This window comes from Helianthus annuus, chromosome 14, assembly GCF_002127325.2.
Source record: "Helianthus annuus cultivar XRQ/B chromosome 14, HanXRQr2.0-SUNRISE, whole genome shotgun sequence".
Lineage (NCBI taxonomy): Eukaryota > Viridiplantae > Streptophyta > Magnoliopsida > Asterales > Asteraceae > Helianthus > Helianthus annuus.
This window is the reverse complement of record NC_035446.2, coordinates 40,330,405-40,343,580: the sequence shown is the minus strand read 5'-3', so window position 1 is coordinate 40,343,580 and position 13,176 is coordinate 40,330,405.

The window sequence follows — 13,176 nt, the reverse complement described above, 5'->3', positions numbered from 1 at the left end:
TCTTTTTCACGAATAACACTGGAGCTCCCCAAGGCGAAGAGCTAAGACGAATAAAGCCCTTATCCAAGAGCTCTTGCAGTTGCTTTGACAGTTCTTCCAGTTCGGTTGGAGCTAATCGATACGGTGCGCGGGCTATTGGTGCTACTCCAGGAGCTAGTTCAATCTGAAACTCGACCTGGCGATGAGGCGGTAGACCAGGTAAATCTTCAGGAAACACTTGAGGAAATTCGCGTACAACTGGGATATCCTCTATTCTTTTCTCTTTCGTTGATGCATCAGTAACAAGTGCCAAAATGGCAGTGTGACCCTTGCGCAAACATTTCTGTGCCTTCAGGAAGGAGATGATGCCAACCACAGCACCACTCTTGTCGCCTTGAACTTCGAGAGGTTCTTTACCAGAACGGGGAATACGAATGATCTTCTCTTTACATAGGATCTCTGCTTGCTGTTTGGATAACCAGTCCATACCAATGACGATGTCGAAACTACCCAGAACTATAGGAATGAGGTCGATGGAGAAAGTCTGACCAGCGAGGATAAGATTACAACCCTGAACTATGTGTGTGGCCTCTGGACTTTTACCATTAGCTAACTCTACGACATGATTGGTGTTTACGGGAGTTGGTGCATGTTTTAACATTTGGCTAACTTTCAAGGACACATAACTTGTATCCGCACCCGAATCAAACAATACAGTAACATAAAAGTCGTCAAGAATAAACTTACCCATAACTACGTTGGGATTATTTCTGGCATCACCCTGCCCCAGCACAAATGCACGTCCCCTAGCTTCGTTGCCGTTGTTGTTCCCACCGTTGTTGTTTCACCCATTATTGTTCCTGTTGCCTTGGTTATTGTTGTTGTTGTTCTGGTTTCGGTTTAACTGAGGGCAGTGTCTTTTGAAGTGACCTTCAGCCCCACAATGAAAACATCCCTTGTTGCCCTGTTGCTGATTCTGCTGTGCTTGTTGTTGCTGCTGATTCTAATTCGCAGGCCGCGGGCTCCTACAATCCTTAGCCTCATGACCCATCTTGAGACACCTCTAGAAACGACCCTTGTTGCACTGGCCACTGTGGTGTCTGTTACAATTGTTACACCTTGGGAGGTTCCCTCGATAACCACCCTGCCTGCGACTGCCTGAAGATTGCTGACTAGGGCTCTGATAGTTGTCAGTCTTTCGCTGCTGCACCTGAGACTGAACTGAAGCTGAACCTTTGCTGGAATCCCCCTCCCATTTTCTCTTGTTATCACTGGGGGTAGCAGGAGTAGCAGAAGTGGTAACGGTAGTAGTAGCGCTAATGCGCCTAGGCAGCCTGTCTTGTTCCACGGGCCTGATCCGTGAGGCGATGAGCAAGGCGCTGAATATCCTGGATGTTAGCAAGGTTGGCCGATGTCACGTGGCTTTGAATTTCTGGTGCCAACCCCTTGAGATACAACTCAATGCGTCTGATAGAAGGGTCCACCATAGTTGGACACAGTACGGCCAGCTCGTTTGACCTTCTAGTATATGCCTCAATTTCCGACCCAGTCATCTTTAAATGAAAGAACTCCACTTCTAACTTGTGGATGTCGTCGCGTGAGCAGTATTCCCGTTTAATCAGCTCCTTGAAATCATTCCAAGGAGTGGCGTTAGCAGCTGCCAATCCCAAAAGTTGGACTTGCGCATTCCACCAAGTCAGCGCGATTCCTTCTAGTGTGCCAGTGGCGTACTTCACCCTGCGAGCCTCAGGGCATTCACACATTTTAAACACAGACTCGAGCTTTTCAAACCAATGGAGGAGTCCCACTTCTCCCTCCGTGCCACTGAACGTGCTTGGACGACAGTCCATGAAATTTTTGAAAGTGCAAACAGGTGGCTGAGCGTGTTGACCTGTTGTGTATATAAGAACAGGACAAGGTTAAACACAAGAGTTGGTTTAGGAATGTAGGATCTAAAGATCCTAGTGTGAGTTACGACTGCAGGGTATACCTCCTGCTTGTGCGGCTGCAAGTGCCGCAACAACCTGTTCGTTGATGAGAGCCATCAACTGGGCTTGAGTCAAGTTAATACGTCCGGCGATGATCTTCATAGCAAATGTAACATAAGTGAGAGAGGTTCGCGAATAGTGCGATGACAGAAGAGAGTAAGCACACAAGTGTTCTTAAGCAATAACAAATAGTAGGCAATGTAATCTAAGCATACCACGAGCAAAGTTCTATGCAATTCTAGCATGTAGGCAATAAACATAAACCATATTACCTAGAATGTTGAGTCTTGCACGTGGAGCGAGGCATCGTTGTGGATCGTTGAGCACTGTACTGGTTATAGTCTGGTTTTAATAAAAACGTTTTCCCCATATTAAAACCAAGTTCTCTATAAAACCTGGCTCTGATACCAATCTGTCACACCCCCAAAATTCACACGCGGAGTATCACCGCTTGGAGGCGTGACTGACCAGGATCAAGCCACCAATCATATAGAACAACGTAAATAGTAAAAGTAAATGTCATTTAACCAAACCAATCCATATGAAAGGTGTTCAAAACATAAGTTTAAATTCAACGTTTAGCGGAAGCAAATGAGTAAAAGCCCAACATAAATAAAGTATGTAATGTCATAATATTTAATCAAAGCATTCACGATCCTTGTCCACAATGACCGCGCCTCCCAGTGCAAGCTCCATGTACCTAACGACCTGCAAGGCATGTAACAGAGAGTCAACAACTAGTTGAGCGAGTTCACAGTAAGTATGTTCGTAATAGTAAGTTTGCTTCGTAACGTGTGACTCTACTAGGCCGATAGTATGTTCTATTAGTGGGGGCTTCCCATAGTTGCATATACACTAGACTATTTGTCACCATAAGTGTTCTTCTTAATCCCGAGAACAGTAGTACGTATAAGGTTTACGTAGGTTCTACGTAAGTTTCCTTCACAAACCGAGGACAGTGGTACGCGGGGGTTTACGTAGGTTTTACGTAAGTGCCTGTCACAATCCGAGGCAGTAGTGAGTATAAGCTTACGTAGGTTTTACGTAAGTGTCCTTCGCAACCTGAGGACAGTGATGGGTACAAGTATACGTAGGTTTTACGTATATATCCTGCGCATCTGAGGACAATGGTAGATAGTCTAATAACAGTGTAAGTACAATCCCATTCCTTCAATCCCATTCCCAACCCCCGGGAATCCCATGCCTTGGTTAGAGTGTGAACTCACCTTGGTTTGCTCGGTATGTTATTGCTTCTAGTATTAATTAATGGTTAGGTCCTTTACACGACCTAAGGTACATTTCACATTAACTCGATGTAAGTGTTTACGTTCAATTAGGGTTTACAATTCCTTGATGTCCAAATAACTGTGTTCTGTGTGATAATTGTGTACCGAATGACATGACATAGATTGTTCATACATACAGTATCATACAGTATCATATCATATAGTACATGCAAGGTGTTCTTCGTACAGGGTTTTGAACTTAGCATCATAAGTAAACTCAGAGCTTTCAAGCATTAACAGAACTCTGATCATGTATCATTACTAAAATTCGGATCATGTACTCAATCTAAAACTCAGACAATTCATCAACAAAGGTCAGATCATTCATCACAGCATAAACTCGGATTATATACATGAATCAAAAGTCGGACCCAATCATCCCTTTGTAAAAGTCGGACCAAACAACACCTCTTAAAAGTCGGATCATGCCTTCAATAAAAACTCAGACTAGATATTATTAATAAAACTCGGACCTACATAATAAACAAACTCAGACAAGGCATGAAGCCTAAAACTCGGACAAGTATCTAGCATGAAACTCTGTTCACATAACTCTTTATAAATTCAGACCAAGTTTCATTCATAAAGGTCGGACCCTTATACTCATATCAAAATTCGCACCTTGTGAATTATATGAAATTCGGACCCCTTAGCACTTACAAAGTCGGACCATACATGTTATTCAAGAAATTCGGACAACACCCATCAACATAAAGTTCGGACTATATTCATGTGTATTACAAAATTCGGACTACACATATATACAATAAAATTCGGACCATCTCATCCTCTTATAAAACTTCGGACTCATCATATGTATAAAGTTCGGACTATATATACTTGCAAAACTCAGACTATGTTTCATTCACAAAACTCAGACACTTAACTCCGAGTTACAACATACGTGATTTCCAAAACCAGTTTACAGAATCAATGGAACAGTTACCTTACGATCAAGAAAAGCCTAATTTCATACATTTGCATTGCAGTAATCTAATCATCAATCAACATCTGTATCATAACAGGCATCTTAGTGTCAGGCAAGTGATTACACAACCAATCATATCCATTTCACAATAATCAGAATCAATCAATAAACACAGAACTATTGTATGTAGAACTAGGGTTTTACATGAATCACATAATCAAGGATTAACAGCAAACAATCATTAAACATTTACCTTAGATTAATTCTAGATGGATTGGAAGATCAAGATTTATGCAAGAGAACTTGTGTTGCCAAGAATGATAGGCAAGAATGATGTGAGAATGGTTGTAGAGAGAATGATTTGAAGTGACGTATGATGAAAACTAGTGAGAATGATTAGGGTTAACGGGTTTTATTTTTATTTTCACTACTACCACTAAACACCCCTAAGTATCATCCTTTACACAAAATACCCACTCCACATATAATTTACAGTTTCATCACCAAGTTCATGTATTTGTTAATCATTCATAAAATAACACATAACCTTGCAACAATCACAATACGCTTTATCAAATCACAACGTATACAGTTACAACGCAAACAAATTGTGTAAGTACTAAACAAACAGTGAGCATGCAATAAATGCGAAAGTGGAATCTCGGAAACTTGAGTTGTCACAAGGTAGCCTACAGACTTGAATTACCTCCCGAACTTGGAAATGTTCATCCAACTTTCCACGTATCCAATCTCAAAAAGTGTCTAGCTGATGAGAACCTCCACATACCACTTGACGAAATCCGTGTTGATAAAATACTACATTTTGTTGAGAAACCTGTGGAAATTATGGATCGTGAAGTCAAATGCCTTAAACGCAAGCGCATTCTGTTGGTTAAAGTTCGCTGGGAATCTAAACGTGGACCTGAGTTTACTTGGGAACGTGAAGATCAAATGAAGGCGAAGTATCCACATCTTTTCCCACGAGTTTCCTCTAAACAAATTTCGGGACGAAATTTCCACAAGTAGGGGAGACTGTGACATCTGTGCTTGTAATCATTGTAAACAATTCAGTTATCTATGAAATAAAGTTATTTGATTCCAATGTTTGTTTGTTTATGTTTGATGATTTTCATATTTTGACTTTTATTCAATTTTAAACTCTATATCGCTTTCTGGAGAATTATACGCAAACTGGTACGTAAACGCAATCAGTTTAACGCGAAAAATACTCTGGAACATCAATTTATGCTTAACATACCTTAAATAACCTTTACATAACTTAGAAATAAGTTTTGAAGGCTTTAGTATGGCAAAATCAAGTTAATTCGCTTACAGGGACTAAAATTGACAAACAGCGAAAGAATGCCGATTTGAACTGTAACGAACATTCTGGAACATGATCATAAGTTAAACACACCCTAAATATCCTTTACATAGCTTAAAAATAGGCTTTGAGCGGTTTGATGTGCTAAAATAAACTTTATGCTCATTCAGGGACTGAAAGCGTCAAAAAGTGCATAAGTTTGCATTTTCGCGCATAACTTACATTCTGGATTCATCCGGGCATCCAAAAATTTATGCAAGCATTAAAATATTTTAATTTTGTGTTTGGCATAAGAAAAATCCATTCGTCGCGCAATTTGGATCGTCTTTCGCACTTATGCGCATTTCGTCGTAATTAAGCGAACATCGCGATTGTACGACCAAACGAACCGACATCCGGCATATTTTTGAGCATTTTCATGTCTACAGTGTTTAGGCATCATTTTAGGGCCTTAAAGATGGCTTAACGGGCTTTAAACGTATCAAAAATGGCTTTAAAAGCATGCAGGGACTGAAACTGTCATTTTTTCAAACTTGTTTGCTGATCAGAAGGCTCAGGCGGCCCTTGTAAGCCCCCATAAAACCATACGCGGCCCGTGAGAGAGTGTTAGACCTGCAAAACCAGTTTTCACAGCTGTTAACAGTTGTTACACTCACAAAACTCATTGCAAATGGTATTTCTTAATCTATGGTCTGATACTAGGGGCTCTAATGGTTTTCCAAAACAAGGGGCACACATGGACGGTTGAGATCGAAGCACGTTTTTCGATAAACGATCTTAATGGTTCTAGGAAAACTATAAATACCCCCAACCATTTCATTCTTTCCCCACTTGAATTCTGAGATTTTCTCTAAGTTGAAGTGTAGAACACTTCATACCTGAGAAATACTTGGAATATCTATCATGCGGGGACCTTCTGTAAGTATTCTTTCGTGTTTTTCGTTCGTTTTAGCGTTAAAGTCAAACTACGTTTGACTTTCTACATTGACCAGTTTATGGTCAATGCGAAGTTTGTTTGAACTTCATAACATGAGCGTAATCGAGATGGTTATAGTCCCTAGTGACTATACCTACTGATTACCACGTTATCTAGGTCCAGTGACGAGTCGTAGTTTCGGCCAAAATGCGTTTTCTCACGTATTTTGTGACCAAACTACTCTAGGATATTAAAACCGTTTGTTTTAATACCAAACCTGTTTTCTAACTTTGCTAGACATGTTCTAGCATGTTTAGCTCGCCGCTTTTAGATTTGTGCTTGTTTAGGGTCGTAAAGGTAAGCGATCTAATCAATCGCTTATACTTTCGAACCCGACCCATTTGGTCGATCATTAGGATCCGACCAAATACTTTAGGTGACCATAGTTGTATAGGGAATAACCTTCCGAGGTTATACCTTATGGTCAGATCGTTTAAGTAGTTGTATGATAAGTAGTTCTTATGCCTTAGGAAAATTACCAAAATACCGTTTTTACGCCAAAATTCATTTTATGCCTATGTAACATAACTTTTGACATATAAACTGATTTGGAAACAATATTAAACGTGTTAAGTCATATCTTGCTTGTCATAGGACTAGTTAGGCATTCCGAACGCGTTTTACCCGGACGACGCGTTAAAGTAGCATAATCTACCTAAACGGGTCGTAATGGGTCAAAAGCACATAGAATAAGTTTCATTTTAGTATGTAGGCTTTGTTAAACCATATTACATAAGTTCCCATACTTATTTGGTTTACGAACCCTCGTACTACCCGATCCTCCGAATAGGTTCGTTTATTAATGTAGATACCTATATTAGGTGCCGTTTGATTCCGTGATCTTCTAGCTTTGCTTGGTGGTTATCATAGGACTTCTAAGCAATCTCAAGTGAGTACATAGTACCCCTCTTTTACTGTTTATCAAACATTTTGGGGTGAAACACATGTGCCTACTTGTTACTTTCATGCTTTCCTGTTTTCACATCATATGCTTGCTATGTTCTCTAGTACACTTATAGTGTATGATTTCATTGTGTTTTTGCTATGTATGTCCTTTGTAGCATACTTAGTACATCGTTTTACATGACCTTTCACGCTATGTATGTCCATTTAGTGCATACCTAGTGCATTGTTTTACATTACCTTTTCATGCTATGTATGTTCATCATGCTTAGTCCATTTTCATCACATGCTTACATTTTGGGTATGACATTTGGTTTGTTTAAGTGGGACCATATACATTCATTAACTTTGATCACGCCACTCGTTAGTAGGTAATGGTACCATAGGAATTGACAACTCCCGTTCCTGACATCCTAGGTATGTTTGGATGGAAGGAATGACCGAATTCGATAAAACATAACACAGATAGACCTTTAATTTGTTTAAAGGTTTATCACCACAGTCGCAAGGCTTGGATGTATGCATTTTCACAATACCGCATAAATGTTTGTATTCAGTATAGCATGCATTTCCACAAAACATAACATTGATTTAAACCATGTTTTACTTCAATACATTGTTTTGTGCATTTTCACCTATGGTTTAGTTGATACATATTTCACTTGCCATACATGACATTTTGTTTACACATGACATAATTGACATTTGACATAGACATTTTGACATTGTTATACACATATCATAATTTACATTTGACATTAGACATGGTTTTTCACATAAACTTTTTGACATTTGGTTATACATAAACATTTTTACATCGGTGGTTTGTTTGGGTAAAGTGATTTAAGTAACGAGGCGTGTGTAATATGATGCAAGCATGGTGGATACGTCGCTGGTACTTTCTATATATAAGTGTTTGTATGATATTACATATCGCAGCGTTGTTTAAATCATATCAGTTTAGATATATAACATATTTTTCACAATACATTGTTTTACAAACAACTTATCTTACACAAACTCATTTTTATTTGGTTATTCATTTAACCATACATTATTCTTTCAAAAAATACATATCTATCATCGCTTTTCAAATAATTTACAAACAATACAATTAACAAGGTTCATGACTGCATTTCATTAAACATTTTTCTAAAACCTAAGTCGTGAATCCTATTTTCATAAAACCTATGTTACTCACAGGCATTTTTATGCTGACAAACCTATTTTCACATGTGTTTCAGGAGCTAATGCATAGGATGTTCGTGACACGCTGGGGTGGACTTGGGCCTTAGTGACATAAAAATGGAGCTAGACTAGTTTAAACATGTTATGTACTCTTTATTTCAGTTGTTTTAAGACAATGTAACTCGTTTGTTTGATTCAATAAAATATAACTTTGTATGCCATGGTTGTGAAACAATAATTCTGTTACAACACTCCCCGACGTTTCCGCCACGGTTTGATGTTTTACGTGGTCGGGGTGTGACATACGGGGATATGGTTCATCATTTTGTCTATTTATATCATGTATAGTAAATCAAGTACAACTTAATGTCCCTGATTTACCGTTTGCAGTTAAGTAACCTTTATACCACTTGTAAAAATCACCACTTGTAGGTATTACAAAAATAATACCAATTGTAGGAGTATTACGTCTACATTAATCATTTTACCAATCAGAATGCCGATTCCTGCTTCACACTTACCAACCTCGAAGCTCTGGCGTAGTCCTTTCACCTGTAAAATTTTAACAATTTCAAAAACTTTCATACAAACTCATTTAACATGAAAGATGCCGATTCCTGATCCACGATATAAACTTCCATCCAAGTCTTCTCAGACTTGATGGCTTTCAATTCTTGCGCAGTAGGGTTATAAGTTGCCTTTTTAGTTGCATAAAAATCTTTAAGCCCCTTTGCTTTCCCACTAAGCATTTTCCCAAAAATTTTCTTAGCATTCCCATTGAATGTTTTCTCGACATCAAACTTAGTTTTCTCGGTGTAAAACTGATTCGAGATTTCAACTTTGCCAACTTTCTGTTTAACCTCTTCAAACTTCAGTGATGGAACACTCCTTGTTTTGTTTTGGCATTTTTCAGACAGTTCCATGTAATGTGACCAGATTCATTGCATTTGTAACAGGTTCGAGTCTCTCTTGAATGCAACACACCAGTTCCATTCTTTTTCTTTTCAACAAGAAACTCCTGATTTGATTGTCTCCAGAACGGTTTTTTATGTTCCTCTTCTGCACTTCCACCTGACACAAATTCTGTTTTTGATTTAGAATTTTTCATATTATTATGATTTTCTGATGGAACAAAACCTAAACCTTTCTTTTTGTAGCTATGATTTTGGTTAGGTTTCTTTTGAAAACCAGGACCAGAATTGTAACATTTTTTCTTGTTTAAATGTTGTTGAACTCTTGAAGTGTATTTTTTTAGGTTTTTCAGTAAGATTTAAATCTTTTATTTCAGAAATATTAATTTCTGTCATTTTGAAAACCTTTTTGATCATGTCAAAACGAACACTTCTTATTGGAAACTCTTTGTCAGAATATAATTTGTCAGAATCATTTAAAGTGTATGCGACTTCAAATGTTTCATCATCCAAATTTGCTTTTGATAATAAAAATTCTTTGCTGTAAGACCGTTTGACCGACGACTTTGGACTGTTGACTGACGAACTTGACCCTCCAGATTCAGACTTTGACTCGGACTCCTCATCAGTATCCAACATCTGATCAACCACCTTTTTGATTAACTCAGACTCATGATCAGTGTCAGACGAGGTGAACCTGACATCAATATTTTCTGGTAATTCATCAGTTGTGTCGATTTTAAGCTTTATATTGACTGCTTTTTCAAGTTGCTCCTCGTTTGGTTTTCTAGGAGAATATCCTTCCCAAATTGGAGGCGGACACTTGTTATAGCTAACAGTCGGTTTCTTACCCGTATCCTTTTTCTTTGGCTTGTCATCTTGAAAAGCTTCCATACCTGCAATAGTTGGATTAATTCTATCAATGAGATAATCAGAACTAGAATAGCTTTGTAATAAACGTCTGATTCTCTCATTCTCGATCTTCTCTGTCTCCAACTCTTGCTTCCATTTAGCACTCTCTTCGATGTAAAAGTTGATCGCTTTCTGCTTCGTCATCATTACAGCATTCATCATCGTTAGTGCTTGTTCTCTTTCTGAATTTGTCTTTTGGAGACCAGTTACTGTTTTGTTCAAGACATCATAAGATTCTTTCACATAGTTAAGGTTGAACAGCAACTGCTCGTTCTTCTTTTCATACTCAGCAATTATATCGTCTTTTGCTGCACATTCTTTACAAGCTTCAAGACACTTTTCACAAGGCTTGACAACTACAACAATCTTTTCTACTTCAATTTTTTTCACCACTTCAACCAATTTTTCTGTCTCAATCACCTTTTCAACTTCAGCAATCTCCTCAGCAACACTTTCAACATTCACACTCTGAACAACATCTTCAGTTTTCATTTGTTGTTGTTCTTTAGCAGCTCGTTTCTCCTTCATTTTCTCCATGCGATCTGCAAAATAGAAATGAAAACTTTCAGGAGAAAGATGAGCTTTAGCAACATTAATATGTTTCTCTTCCTCATCATCACTACTATCATCTGGAGGCGATTGATCAAACTGTGCAGATTTTTCAGAACTAGCATCTGATAAACCAGAATCAGATGGTGTTTGATCAAAAACAACTTTCTTTTCTGAACTAACATCATTTTGTACACTCTCATCTAAACTCTGTGAACCTTCATCAGCACTTTCTGAGCTTTCATCAGATGCAACAGACTCTTCCTCCACACTTTTCACAGTCTCACCAATAGATTTCATCCATGTAGTGAACATATTAGGCTCTTTCACTATCTTAGCAATGAATGATTTCAAATTTCCATTTTCATCCATAAACATATCCCAGCTGAAGCCTTCAGGTAGTCTTCCATCATCTTGATCGACTAAACATGCTTTGCTTTCAGGTGATATGTAGTTGCTCCAGTTGAAGTCTACCAAACACGCCCTCTTTGAATCCTCAATCTTCCTACCATGAGCCACCTGCGGTTCTTGCTATTAACCCACCTGTTGATAAATGGCTTTTCGGTAGTAATCGTCTTTTCCGAATGGATTCTGAGCACCACTAGCTTCCCTGTTCTTGCACTCTCGCTTGAAATGGCCTTTCTTCCTGCATCGAAAACAAGTAACTTTAGATTTATCAAAACCTAAAGTAGATACATGAGCATCGAGAAAGTCATTTCTCCCAATAATACGCTTGAACTTTTCAGCTCTTCTGAGAACACTCGCTAGACACCATTTGATATCCATCAGTTCCATCTCTTCAGCGTCTATCTGATCGTAATCCTCCTTTGTGAGCATGGGATTTCCGATCCGACCAGCAACTAGACCTTCATATGAGAGTAACACAGAACCAAGTAAAGCTATGTGATCTTTTACAGTTTCTTCCGAAAAACTTTGACCTTCTGGAAGATTTAGAGCGATGTTGCACTGAATCATATAACCATTTCCTGTCTTTGTGCTCTGAGAATGAAAACTTGTAGTTGACTCTTTTGGATTGACACTAGGAAATGATGAGAATCCACTGCTGCTGTTGTTTGAACCCTGATCAACCTTTTCTGTTGAATCCCCAACACTAAATGCAGTTTGGATTTTCAGACTTCTCTCAGATTCTGGAACCGGAACACTACCTTTGTAGTACATCTTTACGTCCTGTTGACCACTTAGACTGTTCATCCTAGCGATCTTCTACTGTTCCAGATCCTGACTCTCGATCTTTTCAATAAACTGAGAAATCGTTAGACCATCATAAACACCCGTATTTTTCAGAATCATCAAATACGTTCCCCACTCTTTCTGCGGTAGTGCATCAGCAAGTTTGTCAACCCACTCTTCACGATCTTTTGTAATACTTAGCATTGACATGGATCGCACTAAGTGGCAGTAACGTTCAATCAGCTTCTTCGTATCCTCTCCCGGTAAGCTGCTGAACAGATCAAACTCTTTCTTTAGCAACGCCTTCTTGCTCTTTATCATGTTTTCACTGCCCTCAAATTTGACACGAAGAGCATCCCAGATTGACTTTGAAGTCTTATCGTGCTGAAGCAATATGAATATGTCTTCTTTGATAGCTTGCTGAAGCAGACTGATCATCATCTTTTCAGCTTTGTACATAAGCCGTTCTTGATCTGTGAACTCTGATAACTCTTTGAAAACTTGCAAATCTGTTCGAGGCCACACATATTTCTTCAGTATACATTCCCACGACCTAAGATGGTTTGCCTGAACCCAGTTCTCAAATCTGTCTTTCCACCCGTAGTATTCTTCAATACTCATCAGTTTCGGGGGCTTTTGGGTGGTTCCCGTCTCATTTTCCAAATTCATGGCTTGTGCAATAACAGTTGGAGCAGACGGAGTTGCAAACGCGTTGTAAAACTCGGTATCCATGATTCGGTAGCACGTTGTTCAAAAACAGTGACTTTGGAGCGAAATTAATGTGATTATATGAGAGAAATCAGAAAATGGCAACTAGGAGCGAAATCAGAAGTCGGTTTGGAGCGAAATCCCTCAGAACTTGTCCACTGGAGCGAAATTAATCTGATCAGAGGTCAATTTGGTCCATTTTTAGTCCGTTTTAAGGTGTGAAACTTTCCAGGGTTTGTTAAAGTCCGATTATCTATTATCTGTGAAATTTTGATCCGGTTTTGTCCGATAAAACTTCCTGAAATGATGAAAGAATGTGTAGAAGTAAGAAAA